This window comes from Eutrigla gurnardus (assembly GCF_963514095.1).
Source record: "Eutrigla gurnardus genome assembly, chromosome: 1".
Classification (NCBI taxonomy): domain Eukaryota; kingdom Metazoa; phylum Chordata; class Actinopteri; order Perciformes; family Triglidae; genus Eutrigla; species Eutrigla gurnardus.
This window is the reverse complement of record NC_139915.1, coordinates 14,805,887-14,829,465: the sequence shown is the minus strand read 5'-3', so window position 1 is coordinate 14,829,465 and position 23,579 is coordinate 14,805,887. Positions and strand designations below refer to the sequence as shown.

Genomic DNA, 23,579 nt, shown 5'->3' with positions numbered 1-23,579 from the left:
TAATGACTCCAAATCCCAGAGGCCTGTGCTCCAGTCTGAGTCAAACGGGTTCTGCCTCTCATCAATAATCCCAGTCGTCATACCTCCCTGTTGAGAGGGAGCAGATCTACATGTACCCCCCCCCCCCCCCCCCCCCCCACACACACACACACACACACACACTCACAGTCTTTGATGTCTCCCCAGTGGATATATTCTATTTCCTATTTCCGTCATCACCTGGTTCTGATTTGGAGGTCAGGAGAGGGAGTGCTGGATCAAGCCAGGCTAAATAGCTGTCACACACATCATCAGCACTGCTAACTCTCTGCCTTTCTGCTACAGACATTTGTTTTAAACACCCACTTTCCTTTCTTCTCTGGCTCATTTTCCCCATCTTCACTAAACATGTTTAAAAGAAAGAGGTTCAACAAACTCGAGCCGAACTCTTAACGCACGTGCTGCACACGTGTGGCCATACCGATCATTTTTTATTCGTCCCCCAATAAATGGCTGTTAAGGAAACAATCATCTGGCATGTAACAAATCATGTTGCGTGACACATTTCTCATTCTTTCTCCCCCCCAAAAAGGGGAGACAAATAAGAGTTTCAGCGAAAGCAAAGACAATATCTGATTCTGACCTCTAGATGGTGCTGATCTTTTAGATGTGTGGCGCTCAGACCGTGTGTCTCTGCACATGAGCCTAATGTGTGACAGGCAGAGAGCAGTGTGTGTGCAAACAACCTGTGTTGTATTGCGCTTTTTTTTCCTTTTTTTTTTTTTCCCAGCTCCGAGCCATGTGTGCACACGAATGGAGACGTACATGTGTAAGTCATTCTGTGTCTGCGTTGTGTATGTGGGCACATTTTTTATTTTTTTTATTTATTTTCTTCTTTTTTTTCTCCCTCAAGACAATAAAAACATTAATTTGCCCTGAAATCATTTCTGACGTAAATGTAGAGCGGTGCCCATTGGAACCCAGTAATGAAGCATGCGGCATCTCGCCGGCTCCTAATTTGACTAGTTAAATGACTCCATTACGTGTCTAACAGACAGAGGCAAATCATTTCTGGTCAGTTGAGGCTCACTTACCCGCATCCTGGTGGTGGGGAAATGTCTAAGTCTCTGGCTGACTGACTGACTGACTGGCTGGATCTGGCTCATTCTCTCTGCCACTGCCTTCTGATTGGTCTTTTCTAAAATGGAGTGATGTTTGGAATACATGTGAGGAGGCCGGTAAATACACTCTGGTAAACGACAATGTGCACCTTTTCTTTTTTAATTATTTTTGCATGGTGCTCTCGGTCCGCGTTATCACGAGCCCTGAGATAATCAAATCTAAAGAAAGGAATTTATTAAAGTACGTGAGAGAGAAAATAAATGCGTCTGTGTTTTTCACATTTGCCCAATTTGTGTAATCATATCCTTGTCAACAGTGTTATCTGGCTTCTGACAGAGAGACCAATATCATGTGAGAGAGATTAAAATATATTGAATTATTAAAAGGACTACCTGCTGTCCATCACTGTCACTTAACACATGTAAAATGTGAAGTGCTGTCCCAGCAGCCACTGGGTGGACATCTGTTCCCACAAACAAACACGCACACACACACGCACAGCAACAACCCAAATTTCTGCGTTCAAAGAAGAAAACGCTTCATTTGTTTATTGTCGCTGAAAGCGCCACGCGTTCCCATCTATGTGCAGATCCCCTGCCATCTTAACCCAATTCCCACGAGACTGCAATCCTCACATTTGGACCTCGTCTCTACTTGACAAAATGAACGTGTGTGTGTGTGTTTTTTTTAAATTTTGATTTCTTTGCATTCTGCAGCTGAGCAGAGTTCCTAAAACGTCCACTCCCTCAGCCCTCCAACATCACCCCGACCCTCACAGAGATCCGCCGTGACGACCAGGAAATGATTACAAACACAGATCTTCAAAAAAAATAAAATTCCTAAACTTCTTCACTTTCATCATGACGGTTTTAGATTGTTGATGCATGAATAATTTGGCGCATTCACAATAAAAGAAGCATAACAGGTGTTATCATATTCATATTGGACATGCATATTTTATATTGAACTTAAGGGGTAACTTCCATTGCCAAAATGTGCTTCTAGTCAAACATGATAAATTCATAGACTTGGAAAGGGAGCTCACACGATGAGCGTTAACAATGGAAACAATCTTGAGAATACAGTTAAATAGAACAGAACAGAATGAGCACGTCTGTCACTTTGCGACTAAGGTGTATCCAATAAAAGAAGACATTTCCCTCCATGTGTGCACGTGTTTGTGCACGTGAGTCTGTGAGATAAAACAGGACGTCTGTTTAATCTACATGTATAGATCATCACTTGTGTTTTTACCTTACAATACAACACAAACAGGTAGGCCAACACACACACACACACACTAACACACACAAAAGACCGATTAGCAGGATCCACTCTGGTACAATCTTCCATCACACTACATTCTGTACTAAGACATAAGACGTGCACTGATTAGCTCTGGAAACATTCAACCTTATGAACCTGGGATTCGCCGCTTTGGCACGTGCATGCATGTCTGCTGGTGGATGCACGTGTGTGTGTGTGTTTATGTGTGTGTGTGTGTGTGTGTTCTATGAAGCTTGACAAGATGTCCTGCTGATTCTTCTGTTGGATGCGATGGGGTGATGAGTGACATGCCTGCATCACTGATAGCAGTCTGTCTGAGTAGATTCACTCCAAAGGGCCTGGTGTGTTGGCCTGTGTGTGTGTGTGTGTGTGTGTGTGCGTGTGTGTTTGATTGACCCCACACACACACACACACACACACGCACACACACACACACACACACACACACACACACAAGAAATGCTTTGAAGTTAGTCATCTACACTAACATAGACTCTCCTTCCAATCACATATTCGTCTTCTACCCATTTGATTTTCTCTCTCATTCTCCGTGCCCCCCCCATACCGCACCCCCCCCCCCCCCCCCCCCCCCCCCCCCGGGCACACTGTGTGTCAATAATGCTACCAGCTGCTCCACTGCTGCTGCTTCCAGAGAGAGAGAGAGGGAGAGGGAGGCCTAAGTCTGGTGGACATAAAGGGCTTAATGTGATAGGTAATTATGTAGTCTGATCTCACATACAGGATTTAAGAGCTAACTATACCAGCCGTCTCCTGGAGACACACACGGTGATGTCTATAAATAACTGCCATATGACGGTAAGATAGACACATAGATGGCTAAATAGATTGATAGATACATGGATAGATACAGGCCTATTAGTCTGAGCACTACATCACGGTGTGGTGACAAATAAAAAGGCTGGGTAAACCGTGACCTTACTCACAAAAATGTCAGTAGTCAGGTATGTAGGAAATAATGTCATCTTGTTTCACATCCCGCCCTGATGAATAGGACTGGAAGTTTTTTATTTTCTCTATTAATCTTTTAGTTTATAAAATATTAGAAGGTTATAAATTATGAATCCCCACAAAAAGGAGCTGGAACCAACAATGTGTTCATGGTCAATAAATGTCTTCAATGACTAATCTTCATCAATCTTTAATCAAAACCATAGGCTTTATTGTGTGGTTACAAACATAAATTGGACACTTTTTTTGGTATCCTCATATTTGATAATTGAGGAGTTTACTTCATGTGCTAATTTCATGAGTTTTAATATTAAAGAGAGTTCAGTAAATTGAATACAGGGAGTTTCATTGTGTTGATGCTCAGCATATAAAATTAAAACAAATATTGACTTAAATAAAATGATGTAGGTTTCATCTGCATCACATAGCACATTTGGATTAGACAAATATAGTGAAGGAAAGCAAATGATCAAAGTTAAGAAAACAGCAGGGGGGGGACTAAAATTAAAAATTAAAATAAATAGGAAATAAATGGTGATAATAATTAACAATACAGATATTATGCCCCAATATAATCTATGCCCAACATGCTTAAGATTTTCAAATATTCCTAATATAAAAGTGTACAAATATCACATTTGAAAGAAATCCTTGTCAGGATTAATGGCTCACTTTATAAAGTCAAGTCGATTTGTTTCTCTTTTTATCTCTGCACTCCCTCATGATACCCTTCCTCACTTCTCCTGCCCCCTGCCGCCCTCCGCCAGTCCTCCCACATCCTCCCCCTCCCTCGCCCTCCTTCTGCAACGCCGGGGCACTCCTGTCGTTTGTGTGACTGTTGATCCTCGCTAAGAAGACAGATCAAATATTTCTCCTCCAGTGTATCAGGCTTTCCGCTCGGGCCTCACGGATATGATGATTGGGGCTGATGGACGGACGGGGGCCCCGGGTTTTGAAGTCTGCAACAGACAGCGATGGCTTTGATAGCCCCCCGCTCTTCTCGCACTGGATCACCAAAGACACCAGGCGAAAAGAGAGAGAGGGGGGTTACGGAGCGGAGGGTGCTAAAAGAGAGCGAGCGGGGAACAAAAGCATCTGTAGAGTGGTCAGAGCTGGCGGCGGCATCAGCAGCAGCCGTCAGAGGTTTTTTGAAGTTTACACACGGCCCTCCCCTCCAAATCTTTTCCTCTTTTCTCCCCTTCAACTCCTTCCTTCCCCCGAAAGCTTTCTGCTTCCCCCTTGTCCTCGAATGCCTCGCTCTCGCCTCTTCTCTCTGTCTAAACCCTTTGGCGACGACCCCCGGTCCACACGCTGGTGCGAAAACGGCAGGCCAGTCTATTCCGCTTCCATCCCCTGGAGATTCCCGAACCCCATGTCATCGCAGTCATTAAGCATCGTCAACTTGGTTTGTGCTTCCCTTCCAGTGCAAAGAGCAAGGGACGCTTCTAACATGTGTAACCCTGCAGCTGAAACCCCCCCGAATCCACCCCAATAACCAATCAACACAAATGCAAACCAGAAGCTAGAAAACGTTAACCTCCTCAACCCCACTGACACACCAGCGGATCGCTTTATTTGACATTTTAGATAAGATTCCAAAGTTTCCAAAGATAGCAAATAAGATGAATTTAATTGAATTGTGTAACAATAAAAACAAAGACTCATCATGTAACTTGAATGGAAATATGGAAGGATTGGATACAGAATACTGTTAGACAAGCTGGAGAAAGATCTTTTTTTCAACCTTAAAGGTGCTAAATTCCAAATAAACACCATTAATTAAGCATTGAAGCATTTACTATGTCAATATATAGTACAGTAATGTGACTCTCTCTCTGTGTGTGTTGTTATCTGAGCTCCTCTGCGTCTACATAGCCAGTCTGGCTGCGCATGCACGTTAGTACATGTTAGTGCACGTGAGTCCCGGTGTGTGTGCTGCTAACGGCCGCTACCACTGACAACGTCGACTCAACGTGGCGTCCCACCCTCCAGCCCCCCTTTAGCATTTTCCAACCATTACCGTGACCGTTCCTCAACCTTGACCGAGCAGCTGTACTTTTAACCATAACGATGAAGGTTACAGCCTTATTGAAGCACTTTAATGTAACCCAAAGCAATTGATGTCATCTAAACCCCCTTTAAGATGAATAAATGCCATCACGCGTCATTATAGAGGTCGCGTCAAACAACCTGTGTTGATGTTTAGTTTGAAGGACCTCAGCTAAAACACAGCAACACAAGCATGTAGAGTCATAAAGTCACCAAAGAGATGACATCTATCGAACAAATGCAACGTTTAACTGTAAGTCATACTGGTCAACGCTGGTGGAATAGAATAGAAAACACGTCCCCATATGTCAGCTTGAGTGACCCGACACTTCAAACTACGATCCTCTAGGTAAACCTCTCATGTCCGCTTTGGACGTCTCAATTTCCACAAGTTACATTCTCTCTCTTTTCTGAATACACTTCTATTTTCACAGGAAACAACTTGGTTAAGAACATTTAAAAATCCCGGCTTGGGTTAATATAAGGTTCTTTGTTTGGTAGGCTACATTACACATGGAACATATTATTGGCTACACAGGATATGAACTGCAGTCTCCTGGGTGAAAGTCGTGAGTTTGTTGACCCAACCACCCACCTTAACTCTCCCCCCTCTGTGGACATTATAGCTCCTTTACTACAGCCACGTAGAGTCATAGTTTCATGTGTAAGGCCACTGAACAACAGGCCGGAGGGTGTGTATTTTCTAATTTCAGAGATAAGCTTTAAGTCTGGTTTAAGAGCATCTTAGGGGAACGTAAAAGGGGGAAAACTGCACTTTAATGCAGGGGCCCAGTGGTATGGCACTCAGCACTCACTTTACAGCCGTTTTGATATAAAATATAAGGCGTCTTTTGCACCACATTTGTTCTCCACACCATGCATTACAGTATGTACAGTGATACTAGCTGACACCCAACAGATGGCTTTTGTCAGGCCTTGAGAGCAAGAGTTAACCCAATCCTCTGCTCACCCTCCCTCCATCCCTCCCTTCTTTTTAAATGTCTCCCGTATAAACAGATTTTGTTGCTGCTTAAAGTGGGCTCAAAATTAAAGCGTATCGTTTTACACACATATTGCATGCATATTACGGAGCCCCAGCTGGTGGCGGGCTGCTCTTAAGAGCCATATGATTAAGTTAGAGGTTGGGGTATCCGATAAGATTTGAGCTCTCTGCCTCTCTCTATCTCGCTGCCTATTTTACTGCAAACTTATTAAATGGAGGAAACGATGTTATTTTTTTTTCCCTGAGTGTATGTGTAATTATTGTCACACACCTGTGACTCCCTGCCATCCACGACAGGGAAGAAGAGAAGGGAAGGAGGGATGATGAGGACGGGAGGCAGGGTGGGGGGTGGGTGGGGGGGGCGGAATGAGGAGAAATGTCGTTCGGAGCAGCGGGAGACCTCGTTTCAGAAAAAAAGGGAGGAGGATAAAGAGGAGAGGAAAAACAAGAGAGCTTGTTAATCATGCACTTTCTGTCACCGGCTGAACACTGATATCCTAATGATTCACGCCGAGATAGTGACATCACAAGGGGAGAGTGACGAAGAGACGTACGGAGAGGAAGAAAAAGTGGAGGGAGAAGTGGTTACAAATGAAGAAATAGGGAGATGACAGCCTGGAAGTGGACAACTCGTTTTGCACAGACAAGATGACAAGATGAAATATATATTTAGGGAAAAAACAGAAAGAGAGACACTGGGAGATGTCCCTCTGAATCCGTCGCTGCATTCCTCACAAACAGGCGCTGGTTTCATTTGAACAGAATGGTTTCTCAAGAAACGCTGTCGTGAAAGTTTTCCAGCCAAGTTTCAATCCGTACATCTCTCTCTCTCTCTCTCTTTCTCTTTGCCAGACCACCCCGTCGAAGGCAACATGTGATGTGATCCTCAGGAGACAAAGGAAATTACCTATTAAGCGGGAGAGATGATCTTCCTTTAGCCACGCTCCAAAAAAGTGAGTCACGATGTTGTAATTGTTTACCTTTGACTGGGCCCATAAGTCTCCCCCTCCCATCTCTCTGCGTTCGGTTGTAACATAATAGTTGGCGGCGCTGCTTTCAGAAGCCCGCGCTCTCGCTCTCCTCTTTTATTTCTCCCTCTATCTGCTCTAACAGGACAGATGTCATCGCCCCAAACACTCTGAGTCATTGTACGCCTCCACACCCCTGAGTAACCCAAGGACATCAGGGGAGGGAGGACTGTAATTTTACATTTCAGACATTTAGTTGATGCTCTCAGTCATGGCAACTTGAGGGTTTAGTGTCTTGCTCAAGGACACGCGGATGAGACCCGTAATGTAATGAAATAAATCAAAAGGAGGGGTCGTGCGTGTGACCTCCGGTTATTATTCATCACGAGGAAAAATACGATTGATGAAAGAGAGATTAAAAAGCCCCTAAAACATGCTAACAAACGTCACTATGATGCACTATTGATTTTGGTGGGGGAGATTTATCTCGGTGTAAACAGGTGGAAGTGAGCCCCGGTGCTGCTCAGGAGACCGCGCCGCCTTAAACTTATGAACCTCTGACCTCGATGGGCATGGATTTTCTTTTTTTGTCCTCTGGTATTTAAAGGGATAGTCCGGGTGTTTTGAAGTGTGTTGTTTGAGGTACCACGTCAAAAATGATTGTATTTCCTACAGTGGGAGGAGTTTGGAGTTGATGTTAGTGAGTTGGTAGAAGACATTAAACAGTAGCAAGATATTTAGTGGCCACGTACATGCATGCATTTGATGGTGTTTATTGGGTTTTTGATCAGTCATATTTACTTGTTTGCAGCTGTAGACGCTGTTTTGGTTTAACAAGTGACCATGTTAATTGGTGACTCAATGTGTCCGTGGTTGCAGGAATATTCTAGATGTAGCATATATTTAAACTGATAATGGTGATTTTAGGTGGGCCTTTCTTTGGCAAATTTGGGTCTGATCCACAGCCGAACATCACTTTGCTCCTGTGCTGCCGTAGTGTCCGTCCTCTACTGCAGGAACAACACCGACTATGTATATTCACCTCATACAATCCCATTTCAGAACAACCAAACTATCCCTTTCATATCAGCTGCTTGAAAGTACAGGTTGTACAAAAGCTCCAAATATGTTTTTCTCCAAAGCTTGTTTGTCAGCACCCGTACAGTTTTTCCAGGACGGAGCGGATCTGAAAGAGGAAACTGGAAATAGCATCAGCGAGCGAGCATGTGCTTTTTTTGGGTGTAATGTTTTAATAGAAAGCAGATGGTTACAGATGCAGGGGCCGAGCGCCGGTGATGACACATCTTTAATATTTTAGAGTGGTCTTTGCTGTAAATGTTGCAGCAGCTGTTTCCCCAGCGTTGTAAATTTACAGCGTTTTCTAAATCTTTTTTATTCTTTTCCTTTTTTTGTGTGTGTTTGTGTGCGTGCGTGACTGACAGCTATTGGATTTACTGTAAATTACAGAAATGAATATGGAAAAGTGATGAAAAGGCAGCGAAAGGGGAGGAGGCTATGCGGTGTGTGTGTGTGTGTGTGTGCGCACCCCGACTGTTTGCCGCTGAATCAATTCCTCCTCACTCTGAACGCTGCTGATTATTCTCTTATTTTAGTTCCAGGCGTCTCACACACTGTTGCCCTGCGAGTATAGGAACAGATATTCAAATGTAAAGTGATACTAAAATAATGAGATGGAAGGAATGAGAAAGGTTGGTGGAGGAAGAAGGGAGGCAGGGAAGATAAATATATATTTGTATTGTGTTTGCATTAGGGCCGTTGGTTTCGTTTTAATGTCAGCGGCGAGCAGAGAGAGGGTTTTTTTTTTTTCACCAGTGCTTTTGAGTCGAGGTGATTGTCATCAATTCGCGTCTTGGCATTTAAACCACCCTCTTCAAATATGAATATTTGAAATGCAAATACAGCTGCGTATGCTCAGACACATTTAAAGACACGCAGGAGCGGAGGGGAAAACACACACTTTTGAGCACATCGATTTTTTTTACTACTTTTTATCATCCGAGCTTGCATTGTCAAACACTCCCTTCTTTGTCTCTTTCAGCGGCAACGGAGGCAGATAATGCAGCTCAGAGCAAAAACAGCAGACTAAATGATTATATTTTTATTTGCAGTTTTGTTCAGCTGGCAGAGAGAAAGAGAAAAGACGGAGAGGTGTTGTATTTTTTTTTGTATCCTGCCCTTGGCTTCACTGTTTGCACCTCGCATGGTGTGTTCGATTATGTGCTCTTTTATTTTCTTTCTCTTTTTTTTTACCCCACAAGGCAGTGAGAAAATATGATTCACATTTTTCTTCCCTCTCTCCATCTCTCTGGCGGTACAGTTATTTAAACATCAATAGCAATGTGTCTTCTTTAGCACACCCTCTTTCTCATATTGATATTTGTATATGATCATTACTTTGGGCCCTGCATGCTTTGTTATACTGCGTCAGCTTCAATAGGTGTAAGATCCAATACTGCAACCTCTGACATTCAAGCCCCCAAAAAACCAATAGACTAGTTTGGCTTGCTTTATTGTGTGAGGGGAAACGACTACACGCTGGATAGATGCAACGTGGGTCTCATTGCCTTTGTCAAGGTTGAGAGAAGAAATAAAGTTTGGACTACTGGTTGTATGCTGGTTGTGTACATTCTAAATGTGTCCGTCGCCATGATGTGATCGGTTGACGCCTTTATTTGCGGTGCAAAAGAATCGAACTTCCTCTGGAAAAAAAAGCATATCTCACGTTTTTCTGCTGCCTAACATTCATGTTATGTGTGAAAGTACTAATGACGAATACAACATAAATATACGTGCAAATTAATCGCACAGGGAAAAAAAGGCCTTAACGCTTAATGGAAATGAGCAAAGAAAGCAGCGCATTTGTGTGGAAGTTAACAGCCTGGAAGAAAGACGTGTTCTTATAAAACTCCAGGTATGCTGACGGCACTCTTTCACACAGACTGGGGGAAAATAAGCAAAGAGTTAAAAAGAGAAAACAAGTTGTGCCTGCTGCCTCACTTCTGATAAAAGTTGCTGAATATTTGTTTCTTAATTAACGAGCTTTTTTTGTCAGATGATGAAGAGGAGGTGGAGGAAGGGGAGCGGTGGGATGTTTGGGGATCGACTGATGGTCTTGATCACAAGTTGGATTCATTAGCAAAGGAGCGGAAAGACAAACAAAAAAAGAAATCAAAAGAAATCTTTGGAATTTTGGGAAATGTTGTTTGACAAAATGATACCGCTTCATATCTTTCTTTTCTTTTTTTATGATACATAAGGGAATGAAGCATGAAGTTTAACAAGGAGTAGTGAGTGAGGAGGAAGAGAATAAGTGTGTGTGTGTGTGTGTGTGTGTGTGTGTGTGTGTGTGTGTGTGTGTGTGTGTGTGTGTGTGTGTGTGTGTGTGTGTGTGAGAGAGAGGAGGAGGAGGGGTGTGATGAGGAGTGGCGGCGGGTTGACTACCTGCAGAGAGCCAGCGTCCAAATGAGAACATAATAACAACATCAGAGAGCGAGGAGAGGGACTGTCTGCGAGATGACAACGGTATTAGAGAGGAGTCAGATAATTAAGAAATGCACTTAGTGTTTTGTCAAAAGTGGCCGTCACAGGCGGAGATGGAGTTTAGCTCTGTGTGTGCGTACGTGTGTTTTTACTCCGTGTTCCATACCGGAGATAATGAGCGTGGGGGAGGAAAAAAAAGAAGAGGAAGAAGAAGAAGAAAAAAAAGAAAGAAAGATGAAGAAGAGGAAGAAGAAAAACAATAAACAGTGAGAAAATCAATCAAATAATCGAAATGAAAAGTTGTGTTCCGTCCGCGACAAGGATGCCAAGTTGTTTTGGGCATTTTCTGATGTAGCTGTCCAGTCAGGGAAAATGAGACACATCTTGGATGGGAAGCAAACAAGAGGGGTGGCAGTGGATGGGGGGGGGGGGGGGGGGGGGGGGAGGGAGGGGTGGGCCACAGAAATAAACCCAACTCCCATCTGATGAGCAGCTTGTACATAATACTGAATCCCCGTCTCTTGCCAAGTCTGCTTCTTGATACAGAAACACGATAAGTGCAGATTTTTTGAAAAGATTCCCTTCTTGCTCATTTGTCCCACTCCCCGTTTGCTTTTGGCCTGGAAGCACTTCTAGTCGGTGCCACGGATAATCAGGTGGCTGTTTTTGTCACCCCCCCCCCCCCCCCCCCCCCCCCCCCCCCCCCCACCCCCCCATGACATGATAATGAAATTAAAGAATTGGGGGAAAAATAAAAAAAAAGAAATAAATAAAAATAGAGAAATAGATGCATTCACATCTCCCGTGCGCCCGGCAACTACAGGACAGATGATGTGGCCATCTTGAGATCATTTGTCATCTGTCAGACAGCGTTGACCTTGCGATGAATGCGAGGGCTGATATCGTCTTTTACGGCGAGAGAAAGGAAGGAGAAGAAGAAAAAAAGCCACAGATACGGAGAGATAGAGGGAGACAGACAGAGAGAGGGCTGTTGTTTTCGGTAATAAAGACAACATTTATGCCTTCCATTCGCGCTGCCAGTTAAAAGAGGCACAAACATGGAAATCCATTATGGAACGCTTCTTAAAAGTGTGACCAATCCTTGTTCAGTCAATTAGAGTCTGGAGACTGAGAATATGATGTTTGTCTGTTTAGCCTCCCCGACACATACAGATCAGCGTGGATTTGATGATGGAGAGAGTGATTTTTTTTCTCTCTCTCAGAGACGGAGTGAGGGAGAAAACAGAGAGAGATGGAGGGATGGAGGGGCAGCCCAGCCAAGCTCTGCTTATCTCTTTTCTTCTCCTCTGCTTTCCTGCCTTCTTTTTTTTCTTCTCCCTCTTCCCCCTCCCATATACAAAAGCATTAATGTGCGCAGCTATGTGCTTTGCCATTGTTCTGTGTTTAAAAGCTTAAAAAGGGACGTTGTTTGTGTAACTGGCAGAGTTGGCGGCGCGGAGCCGTTTCCAAAAAAGCCTGTGCTTAAAGTTGCTCGGCGAAAAAAAATAAAATAGGCTGCATTAAAGGGAGTGATAGAAAAGCAGTTAATAAGAGTGGTTACCCCAGAATGAGCGGGGATGAGGTTTCACATTAAAAAAGATTTATCTTAAAGTGTGGTGCTAATCCCTTCAGTTTTAATCCACCAGCACCCCCCCCTCCCCCCACCTCCCCCTCTTTACACCCCACCCCCCGGACCCTCCGCTCACAGCACCCTTTTCATTCCTGCCGAGGCATAATAAAAAACTATAAACCATAAAGTTCTTACAATTTCTGGAAACTGGCGAATGCACGGCGCCCTGATTTTACAAGGATTCCTGGCCAGTGAATCACGGAGCTCGGAGGACTCATCTCTCTCGCAACAGATTATTAAACGAAAAGAGGTAGTCATGGGGCACAGCGGAGGGCGAGGGGCACGGGGAGGGGGGGGGGATGTAGGAGAGGTGTGCTTGTTTTGCTGCGACCTGTTCGATGATGGCGGGTGGTGATAGGTGGCACGAGGACGTGTTGCTCTGTCACACCCGGCTGTGTCGCGCACAGACTGGATGGATGCCTGCGTCCACTGCAAGCTGCTTGCATGAGGAAGCATATGGGTGCATGAGAACCTCAGCCCACTTCATGAATATTTGATTCATATTTCCTGTGTGTTTGTGTGATAGAAAAAAAAAGAGGCAGAGAAAGGGAGGAAGGGTGACTTTTTTTGTCCCTCTCTCTCTCTCTCTGTCTCTCTCTCTCTCTCTCTCTCTCTTTCACTTGTCATTGCAAAAACTCACAAGGCTTACTTTGTGGCATTCTAATCATAATTGCCAATCCTGAATACAAATCTCTCAGCGCTAAACACATCGAGTGAAATTGAAATGACAAAACGAAGCTCATATAACGGTGTAATCAAAGATACATTCGGTGGGGGCAGGAGGAAAAAAAAGTTGAGCCAGTAAGAGATGAGGATCAGGGGCCAGTTATTAGCCGGGCCGGGGGAACAAAGAGCCCCAGTGTTGGACGGCGGCTTAGCACTGAGCCAGTTACTGTACCTTTCAAAACTAATATGTAACCATATCTGTTTTAAAAGGACGATTCATATTACTGTGAATGTATGAGAAAAGTTGTTCCCATCCCCGAGACCCAGGAAACTCGAATCCCACTTGTAATAACCCTCTTCTCTCTCTCTCTCTCTCACACACACACACACACACACCCGTGCATACACACACACACACTCCATTGCAGACCCTGGCCTTTTGTGGAAAACATCCCATTTAAAAAGATGGGGACATTACATTTTTGTAATGATGTAAAACATCTTCAGTGTTTCTGACAGGACAATGGTGCTTATTGTGCTTTATTGTAACTGTGGCCACTCCAAAGGTCACTGTGGGTGTGTCCGGGTTGGACAAGGGCGGCACTGAATGAAAATTGGGTTATATGTGATCAACTAAGTTATTAATCAGATTAAAATGGATTCCCTCTGCCTGCTGTTTAACTAGGCGGGGGGGCAGGAGGGGAGGAGGGGGGGGGGGGGAGAAGTAGAACAATAGGCCAGTGTTTACTCATACTAGAGCAAAGAAAGTCATTGTTTTAGGGGCTGAAGTCACTGTCGCAGATGAGCCCTGATAAGAACCAGCCCTGTGAAACATGCCACCGCGTGGAACTGGTCCGTCTGAAAGCACGTGCCCTTGCCACGGATGCCCCCTAGCTTCATCCAGGTAACCTCTCTAATCCTGATTAAATCACTGTAATTAGAACAAGCAGTGTTCCTCCACCCCCATATTTCCCTAATAAAACAATGCAGCCGTTTAAATCAGGTCGCTGGGATTTGCAACGCAACAATGCAGTTTATATCCATCTCTGCCGAGGAATTAAGTGTATTTTCTAACTGCTAATGTTATAATGTTGCTGGCTTATTTGTCTCGATGCTCGCTATTCTCTTTCTTATTCCCCCCGCGGTTTGTGTTCTCTAGCTCGCTCTCTCTCTGTTTGTGTGTTTTTTTTTTTCCGAGCGCAACTTTGTTTATTTGCGTCTTATTTATTTGTTTCTCGGTGCTTTTTTGATGTTCAAATCAAACATGTTTTTAGCGAGTGGTCGGGATCATCCTTCGCTACGTGAAATAATGCAAGTTATTTGTCTTTAATTGCCACAGAGCTTTTCAAACACGCCAACTCGCTGCCTACGTGTCTATACCTGTGTATATTTTTTTGTTTTTATTAGTATCACTGCGTGCCTCCATTGATGTGGAATAACAGAGGAAATAAAAGTTGACATAGTTTCTTCATTTTTTTTTTTACCCCCAACCCCCTGTTTCCCTCTCTCTGCCTCGCTCTCTGTTGTTTTTTTATATATCTGTGTTTTTCCTTGAAGTTGCCGCGGCATTGTCTCATTATGTGTCGACTAGCTGTGTAAGTGTAGTTATTATGCCTGTGTGTCTTTGCCTGGCGGTACTGTTCTCTCTCTCCCTCTCTCTCTCTCTCTCTCTCCCCCTGTCTCCGCTGTCTCTCTCTGTCTCTCCCTCGGAGGATGAGGAGCTTTATGAGAACAACTCCTCCGAGGCGTCCTCCTCACATCTCCGGGGCGCCTGGGGAAGGGGAACGTTGCATTCTTAAGAGGAGCAACTCAAACTGAACAAAGTCTACAGGAGTCAGGGAAGAAAAGAAACAAACAGCAAACTAACGAGATGGGAAGCAGAGATCATGTCAAATATATCGGGTTGGAAGGCCAATTTATAACCCATTGTTTCATGTTTTGCAATATCGAATACATTGCGCGCTAACGTGGCTATGAGTGTGCATGGGGCTTGCATATATACATAAAAGCACTTGATGTGCGCGTGAATACACACACACACACACACACACAGTGTGTGAATGTGATCCCCAGCTCCCTGTAACCTCCCAGCTCCCACGCTGTCTTCACTCCTGTCTCCCCATCCTGCTTCTAAAATAATGAATAGAATAATTGTCATGTAACTTTGCAATCATCCAGCATTCGTCTCCACTTCCTTTTCAAGGGCAACTCGATACTGCCCTTCATTCACTGCACTGTACTTCCAGGAAACATGATGTGGCCAATATCATTGCTGGTATTAGCGGGTATGACTGAGAGAGAGAGAGAGAGAGAGAGAGCGGGAAGAATAGGAAGCCTTTTCAAAAAGGTCCTTTCAGCAGCAGTTGATAGCCGGGGAATTAGTGAGGAGAAAATATTTTTAGAGTTATCACATCTGCCGAGGAGCAAAGCGAGACAGAGAGTGAGCAACAGGTACCATCCTTAGGGCTTGACAGCAGCTATTACACTTAATTGCTCTTTGAAAACTACACCATTTGCACTTTTGGGTGACAAGGTGATAATTCACCTCTGCACAAGTTAAACTGGTAATGTTGTTGCACATGTGAAATAGCACCTCGCCTTCACCAGCTGTCAAAGCTGTCATCTCGGCATGGCGGGGCACACAATGAGAGCCGGGGGAAGTGTATCACCAACAGCCGTCGTCTTCTTCTCCTCGGCAAAAGACAGGCAGACAGGCCTCCAGACGGCTTAATCACTGGAGGAGCCTGTGCCCTCCAGCAACACGGAGAGGAAGAAATACAGAGAGCGAGAGATAAAGGAAAAAAGGGAGGATCCCGGAGTGTGGGAAAGTGAAAATGTGGGCATCTAAGAAGAGAGGAGGGAGCGCTGGTGGACTCGGTGTGAACAGCCAAACATCTGCGGTTGATTTCAGTCAGTCAGATGTTGGTCAAACTCGGGTGGAAGTTTTAATCTGGTTAAGTTGTTTACAAGGACCTGGTCCAGTGACACAACCAAGAGTTCCTGTCAGAGCTTTGACACTGACATTCTCCGACACAAAAATCCTCTTACTAGTTATGTGATCATGAAGGGAGTTCCTCAAGGAAATATAGCCAGAATAGGTGTTTTTATTAGAATTAAGGACATTTTCTCACATTATTCTTTATCCTAATCATATGATTCTACTCACTCAATGTTGAATCATTGCTTAAACGTTGTGAAGATGACTCAATCTAGAAGTTTATAAAGAATCAAACACAATGTTGCTCAGTTTTCTACAGACAGGAGTTTGCTGCTACAGCCTCACCTGGTCTTGTATGACTGGTTTACGAATGATAGTAAATTGCGTCTCTGCGCAGAATAATTTGCAATCAAATGCCCAAAAAAATGGAGAAATGCATTCAGCTGCAAAACTTTATGGTCATGTTTGCGCTATAATAACATTAACGTAATATATTTTGTGAATTGGACCCTGAGTCGGGGCAGATAGCAGTTTGGCGATGATCGATTCATGGTGCCATCAGCGGCCGCAATCCTTTCTTTGAGAATCCGCCCGTAAATTTGTGAAGGAAATAGAAATAATGGTGCAGCCACAATAAAAGGATACAAGCATAACAATAAAAGAGTATAGATGTTCATCTGTTTTTGTTTTTATGATACTTTTTCATTCTGTTAACCACTGCACAAGTCTACTGCCTAAAACAATGATCTACCCGGAGTCTTTTTTGGATCCTCAGTGTAGATACTAAATTAGACCATAAGCACCACCTGCCCTCGGATATCACCTTTGTGAACTTTCCAAGCTACTTTTAAGTGTAGAGAATAATTACCAGTGTGTAGGTAAGCTATCTTTCTAGCTCATTAGTAAACACAGGGGTGTCTGGGAGCAATAAGTACCCCAGGCCTTTTCCACTTGTCAAAGCATTTTGTGTGAGTGTTTATGTGTGTGTGCACATGTTTGCTCGAGACAAACAGCAACCAAATTCATGGTAATTAACCACCTGATGAGGACAGTATTATTGGCAATTACCAGGTTTTGCATTATCACAAGTTTTAAATGTGCTTGTGTGTGGGTGTGTATGCATGTTTGCAGGTGTGTAAGCCCCAATAATAAGCAGATAGAACAGAGATAAGAAGGATATAACATGAAAATGGAGTCAAGTTGTGTGGAGAAAGGAGACTGTCCGCTCTCAAACGACCCCATAGCTCGGTTGTAAAAGGCAGCTCATCACGACCCATATTTGGTGGGTGGGGCAAACAAACACAGGACTTTCACCCGGGAGACTGTCGCTCATGTTCTTTATTAAACCAACGTTAACGTAACGTATTGTAAATGTACTTACATCATGTGCATAATGGAGATGAACTCACATATCACTTAAGTTACCCAAAACATTTATCAGGTGCTTAAAACTGCTTTAATTTGAGTTAGGTTTAAAGTTTTAAAAAAGTAGAATTCATACATCATTTAAGTTTCAGACAACATTTTGATTCCACACAGGACTCGGACAGTGGGATCGCTAATTTACTAAATCAATTTCTGAATTTAGGGGCACTTTAGCAGTCTCGTAGGCCGTCAGTGCAGCTGTACCCAGTACTCTTTCTACAGCCAAACCAGGTGATCCACTTTCCACATAAAACTAAATGTCTGTGTGTGTCAGCACGGTACTACCCAGCATGTTATGGGACTAGCACCAATGTACATTTCCAGCCAGTTGCTCAATTCCCTCCACATTCCCAGACAAAATGTTGGTGACATGACCTCAGTGTGCGTTTGTGTGTCCATATGTATAGGTGTGTGGTGTGTGTCTCTAGCTTACTTTCTAGGATGGATAGATGGATGAATGGATGGAAATCACAACTCAATCACCATTTAGACGGCTAGAATAGCTGTGTGAGACATAAAGCAATTCCTTTTCAGCTCTTAATAAAACTTCTTGTCAAAGGAAACATTCTTAGATTTCTTTATTCTAAAAAGAGAGACAGATACAGATTTTAGGGCTTGCAATGATCCGAGATGGACTTTAAGATGCTGAAAAAAATCAAATTTAGGATTTAAAAAGTTCTTAATGGAGATTAAACAAAACATTAATCAAATTGCTTACTCATCTACAGTCAAGATTTAGTGTAACCTAAATTCATAGCCAGAGACAGAGATGTCTGCCCCAATGTTCATTCTTAAAAAATATAATAAAATAGAACTATTTGATTTTATTTGCATAATCCTTATCTCCAGTAGGAATTAATGCATAACATTGATAACAATAAGTATGGGTTATATAATAGAAAGTGGAATGGAAATAATAAGAAAAGCAAACTGGAGCAGGAAAGCAAAAATATCTGATAAATCATGAAATAGGCAGAATTTAGAGAATGAGGGATCATCAATCAAGTGATTGCAAGCAAAATCAGTGTCACCTTTATTTTTTTGCTCATAAATGCAAAAAAAAGAAAAAGGAAAAAAAGAGCGATTTAACATCCTATCAAACGTTCAAATCAAATGCAAATAGCTGGCTAAAAATATCCTATTATGAATTACAGCAACACATTATTCATAATGTCAAATGATATGTTGTACAATCATTCTAAACCATGTCTCAGATGGTGTGCTGTCATCTAAGATCTATTCTTAAATAATTTAAGACACCCCAGGAGCTTTCTTCAATACAAAATTCATTAGCTTTTATTCTTGAGTTTATGAATAGGAATACGAACTTTTCCTTCTATCTTTTAGTTCCAAATACTCACTTTTAGCAATTTGATAAATTCAGGCCTAGCACTCAATAATGTGTAATAACTGTTTGTGTGTACAGACACCAGTGTATGTGTGAGTGTGTGTGTGTGTGTGTGTGTTTGTGTGTGTGTGTAGTCAAGCCTACCTTTCTTCCACTTAAACCAGAGAAAGTGAAAATTACACCACTAATGCCAACTGTGATCCACTACATCTGCGCTTCACAGCGAGCCCACCGATGCCACCATATGTCTTTAATTGCCATCAGTGCTTTACACAACCTATTTCACAGACACGCATACACACGCACACACACACACACACACACACACACACTCTCACACACACACACACACACACACACACACACACACACACACACACACCCTATCCTTTTATTACAAAGGCTGCATTTGAGTTCTTGCTTACTCATCCTTCTATCTGCATACATACATACATACATACATACATACATACATACATACATATATACAATATATATATATATATATATATATATATCTCAAGAGTGAGAGAGGAGAGAGAGTTGTGTTTGTGTGTGTGGTCTGTACATGTCTTACACATTGTTCTAATCTGACCTCAGCACTCATGGGTTCAAATCCCTTACAATGAAGGCAGGCTGGAGTACACCCTACTGACAAAAGTAATTGGCCACCAGTGACACCACCAGTGCTATATTTCAGATGCAAATTCCATAACCCACACACACACAACCACACACATGAACAAATTAAAAAAGGCCAATGACATCATAGCAAGACTGCAGAGGGAAAAGTCAAATTAAACTCTGGTTGTCTTTCTGTCTGTCCTTCGTTTATCTCGAGAACAATTCATCTGATCTCCTTGAATTGTATATGAGGGTATCCGGCCAAGTGTCCTGTTATATTTGGTACAATTTTGTGCTCAATATTAATACAATTTGAATAAACAAGCTAACAGCGCTTTTTTTAGCAGAGCTGCAAAACATAATAGCAAGGGCCAAGCACTCTGAATGGCCGCTAACAACACTGTAAATGTACTGCTTTACCTTTTACTGAACCTAAGCAACAGTTTGGTCAAGATTTAGTTGTTTTTTTTAATTGAAATGTTGTTTAAAACGGCATCCATGCGGGAGAAACTACGTTTCCCTCCAAATGTGAGAAATGAGAATACAGTTTAGTTGCGTGGGAATTTCACTTTGCAACATTGTTGGCATGCAGTGACATAGCACCATACATGAAGTCTCAGGTCTCTACAAATAAAGTCATTTTACCAGCAACAATCACCAACAATAAACAGCACTTAGGCTGAGAACTACTAACAGAGCACAATAAGAGAGTACTTGTTAATTGGAAGTGATTGGTCTAATTGATGTGAGCATAGACAGCATTCCCCTCTCTTCTCTCTCTCTCTCTCCTATCCACTAACTTTCTGTGTGTTTGTGCGTTCATGAAGCCCACTTCTCAAACTGTGAGAGGTGCTCAGCGACGAGCTCTGCCATTCTCCCCCTCTGGATATCCTCCACCATCCAAGTCCTACTCTCCCATCAACGGTTTCTCTCACCGGCTTGTCAATCTCAACCTTCCAAAGTCCCGGCCCACATTTAATATATTAAATAAACGAGGGGGCTGAGGTAATGTAAGTAATACGATGTGAGGAGCAATGTTCGCAAGCAGTCATGGCATGTACAGCACTGTTTGAATAATGTAATACTTCAAGTCTGATAATGTATGGCTATAGATAGGTCTCCACTGCAGCCAAGTATTGATTGCGTTAAGCACATCTACAGTACAGCAAATGGTGCGGGTTCATATCAATCTTTACAAAGCGTACTGTACCTCAGTAACCAGATACCTTGTCTGATTACAGAGAGCTCGGGGCCACTGCTGCTGTTAATGACATTTATTGATAAATCCAATTCCTGGGCCGATTTAGGGAGGTGTGGTTTAATACTACAGACGTGAATATGTGTGGATCCGTATATGTGTGTATCTGTTGTGTGTCAGAGTGCAAGTAGATTCATGTGCATTGTAACCCTTTTCTCCTCCTCTGGGTATACTAATGAAGAGACGGCCACTCCAGACGGGCAGCGCGTGCCCTGCAACAGCTCCCACAGATTCAAGGGAGAATTTCGATATTAATGACTTATGCCGTATTTGCATACAAACCTAATGCAAACCCACTCCAGATAATCACATTTCACCAGGTCTGAATTGAGTTTTGCGGCGGATGTCTTTACTACCCCCACCTTCTCCACCCACCAAATAACAGGGGGATGTGGGGGACCCCCCCTCCCCCCCAACACAAGGGGTTTACAAGTGGACACAAAGAGGGATTGTAATAGTGCATTTTGCTGTAAAAAAAAAAAGTGTATTTTCTCATCCAATCTTTATTGTACAACTGTAGTGTGTGTAGCAGAGCTGGCAGCAGTCACAGTGACAGTTGTACCAATTTTTAAGCTACAAAGTTAGGTTCCTGCATTATCTGTTACGTTTTGAGGGGAATGTTTTGTTTTTCTTCATGGTTTTAAACATGTGGTTAATGTTGTAAATTGTAACAACTCAAAACACGAATTAAAAAAAAAAATTGGGGTTATTTTTAGGCAACAAAAATGACCAGACTTGGCTAGGTTGAGTAAAAAACGTCTTGTTTGGCTTAATATAATTATGTGTGTTAAGTTTAGATGCAAATTAAAATGAGTCAACATTGACTTTCACACAGGAGAGGAACCATGTTTAAAATGTCATTGTCCTCTGCTGTACATATACTTATATGTATATCTGTACAAGGTAATAATATGTTTACCTTTTATTCAGTTTGTTATCCTTGTTTTAGTTGTATGTCTATTGCTGTGTGTGTATATTGAGAGCGACATAAAGCTGGAGTGAAAACCCTTGTCCACTTACTTGGCCAATAAAGCTGATTCCGATCACCTGGGTGAAAGTCCTGTGTTTGTTTGACTCAACCTTCCACCCCAAACTCCTCCCTATGTGGATTTCCGACTATGATTCGAAACATACATGTGTTACGTCAAACATAACTGACTATATGTTTTAAGAGTATTATTGCATTGGAGTGTATGTTTTAGCAGACAAAGATGGTAGAAATACACTTTACCAATTACTGAACTTAAGTACAGTTCTGAGAAACCTGCTTCATCAGTAAACATTAATAATCAATACTTAGAAATGAGACAAAATCAAATTATATTAAAAATTAATCAAATTGAATTCATATAAAGAGAGGAACCATTCTACTGCATAATCCTCTGATATGATGCATCACTTTGTTCGATTAATTTAGCTGATAATCACAACATACATTACCTAATACCTAATATGTTTACCAGAATAAAAGATCAGATCCAGTCTCCAACTGGGCAATTGCTTTGCACTAGTTATAGATATAGTTTTGATAATAGAATGGAGTGGAAATTACAAACTGAGTATTGACAATATCCATAACAGTATATGTTGCAGTATTACCTATGTAGACTATGTAGTAGTGGCACAACTGAAATGAGAAAGGTATGAACCCTTCCAAATCCGCCCAAGGTAATGTAATATGTATCATAGTACAACAACTCAGTCATATTTTCATTCAAGCAGCCAACATAGATTTGACTAATTTCTTATAATCATCTTTATTTTTCTAAGCTATCTAGCTAGAGATCTGAATGTTGAATACCCGTTGCCAAGAAGTTGCATACACAACAACTTTGTTTTTTCTAATTACAGATTAGGACAAACTAGCAGCATGTAAGAAAGGCTTTTGTTCCACAGAGAAAGCCTTATCTATAAAGGTCAAGCATTCCTGGTTGCAAAGGGAACCGCCCACATTACAAAGCTCATATGAGAAGTAGGCCGTTCTCACACCACACATTTCTTGATTAAATCAAACATATACATACTGTGAGATACACACACACACACACACACACACACACACACACACACACACACATTATATATATATATATATATATATATATATATATATAAAACAATATTTTATGTTTGCTAGTATATATATATATATATATATATATATATATATATATCTTACGGTTAAAATGCTTCCAGGATGTTAAGCTATGCATTACGCCTGGCTCCATGACAACGGACAATATTTGGTCAGATGGAAAGGTCAGAAGAAAACATGTGGCTGGATTGCTTCATTAAAAAAAGGTGTCACTATTATCATAGATTATTGTATCTTTTATCCACTGTACCTGCATGTGGGACTGAAGACATTTCAATGGCAAAATGGTTTCTTGTTTTGTTTTACACACACACACACACACACACATGCACACAAACAAAATATATGTATGAGTGCGTGGGCTACCTTTGGGCCATACTGAAGCTAACAGTGGGGGAACAATAATATAGAGTTGAGATGAAAATAATGTTTTTCCTAGATTTAATCTGACAAAATATGCAAAATAGGACATCCTGTTCAAGGGACTGCAGTTGAGTAAACACTGTCGCTGCAGCATACCATATCTGACACTTAATAAATCTGAAAGAAAACCCTTTTATGTTTGCTAGTTTGAATCCAATATGGGCTATTGCTTACTCTGTCTAAACAAATGTCTCAGTTTTCCAACGTAAAGGAGTCTTTCCCGACAGATCTCAGCGAACACCAGAGCTAAGTAATATTTCTCTTCTCTGCATGTTCTGCCACTATGGTGTGTA

General features: G+C 42.2%; 1 protein-coding gene across 4 annotated transcripts in view; it reads right to left on the bottom strand.

The window, feature by feature from the left end:
* znf536 (zinc finger protein 536) overlaps positions 1–23,579 on the bottom strand; it is a 218,101-nt gene that overhangs the window by 42,948 nt on the left and 151,574 nt on the right. The window lies entirely within an intron of this gene.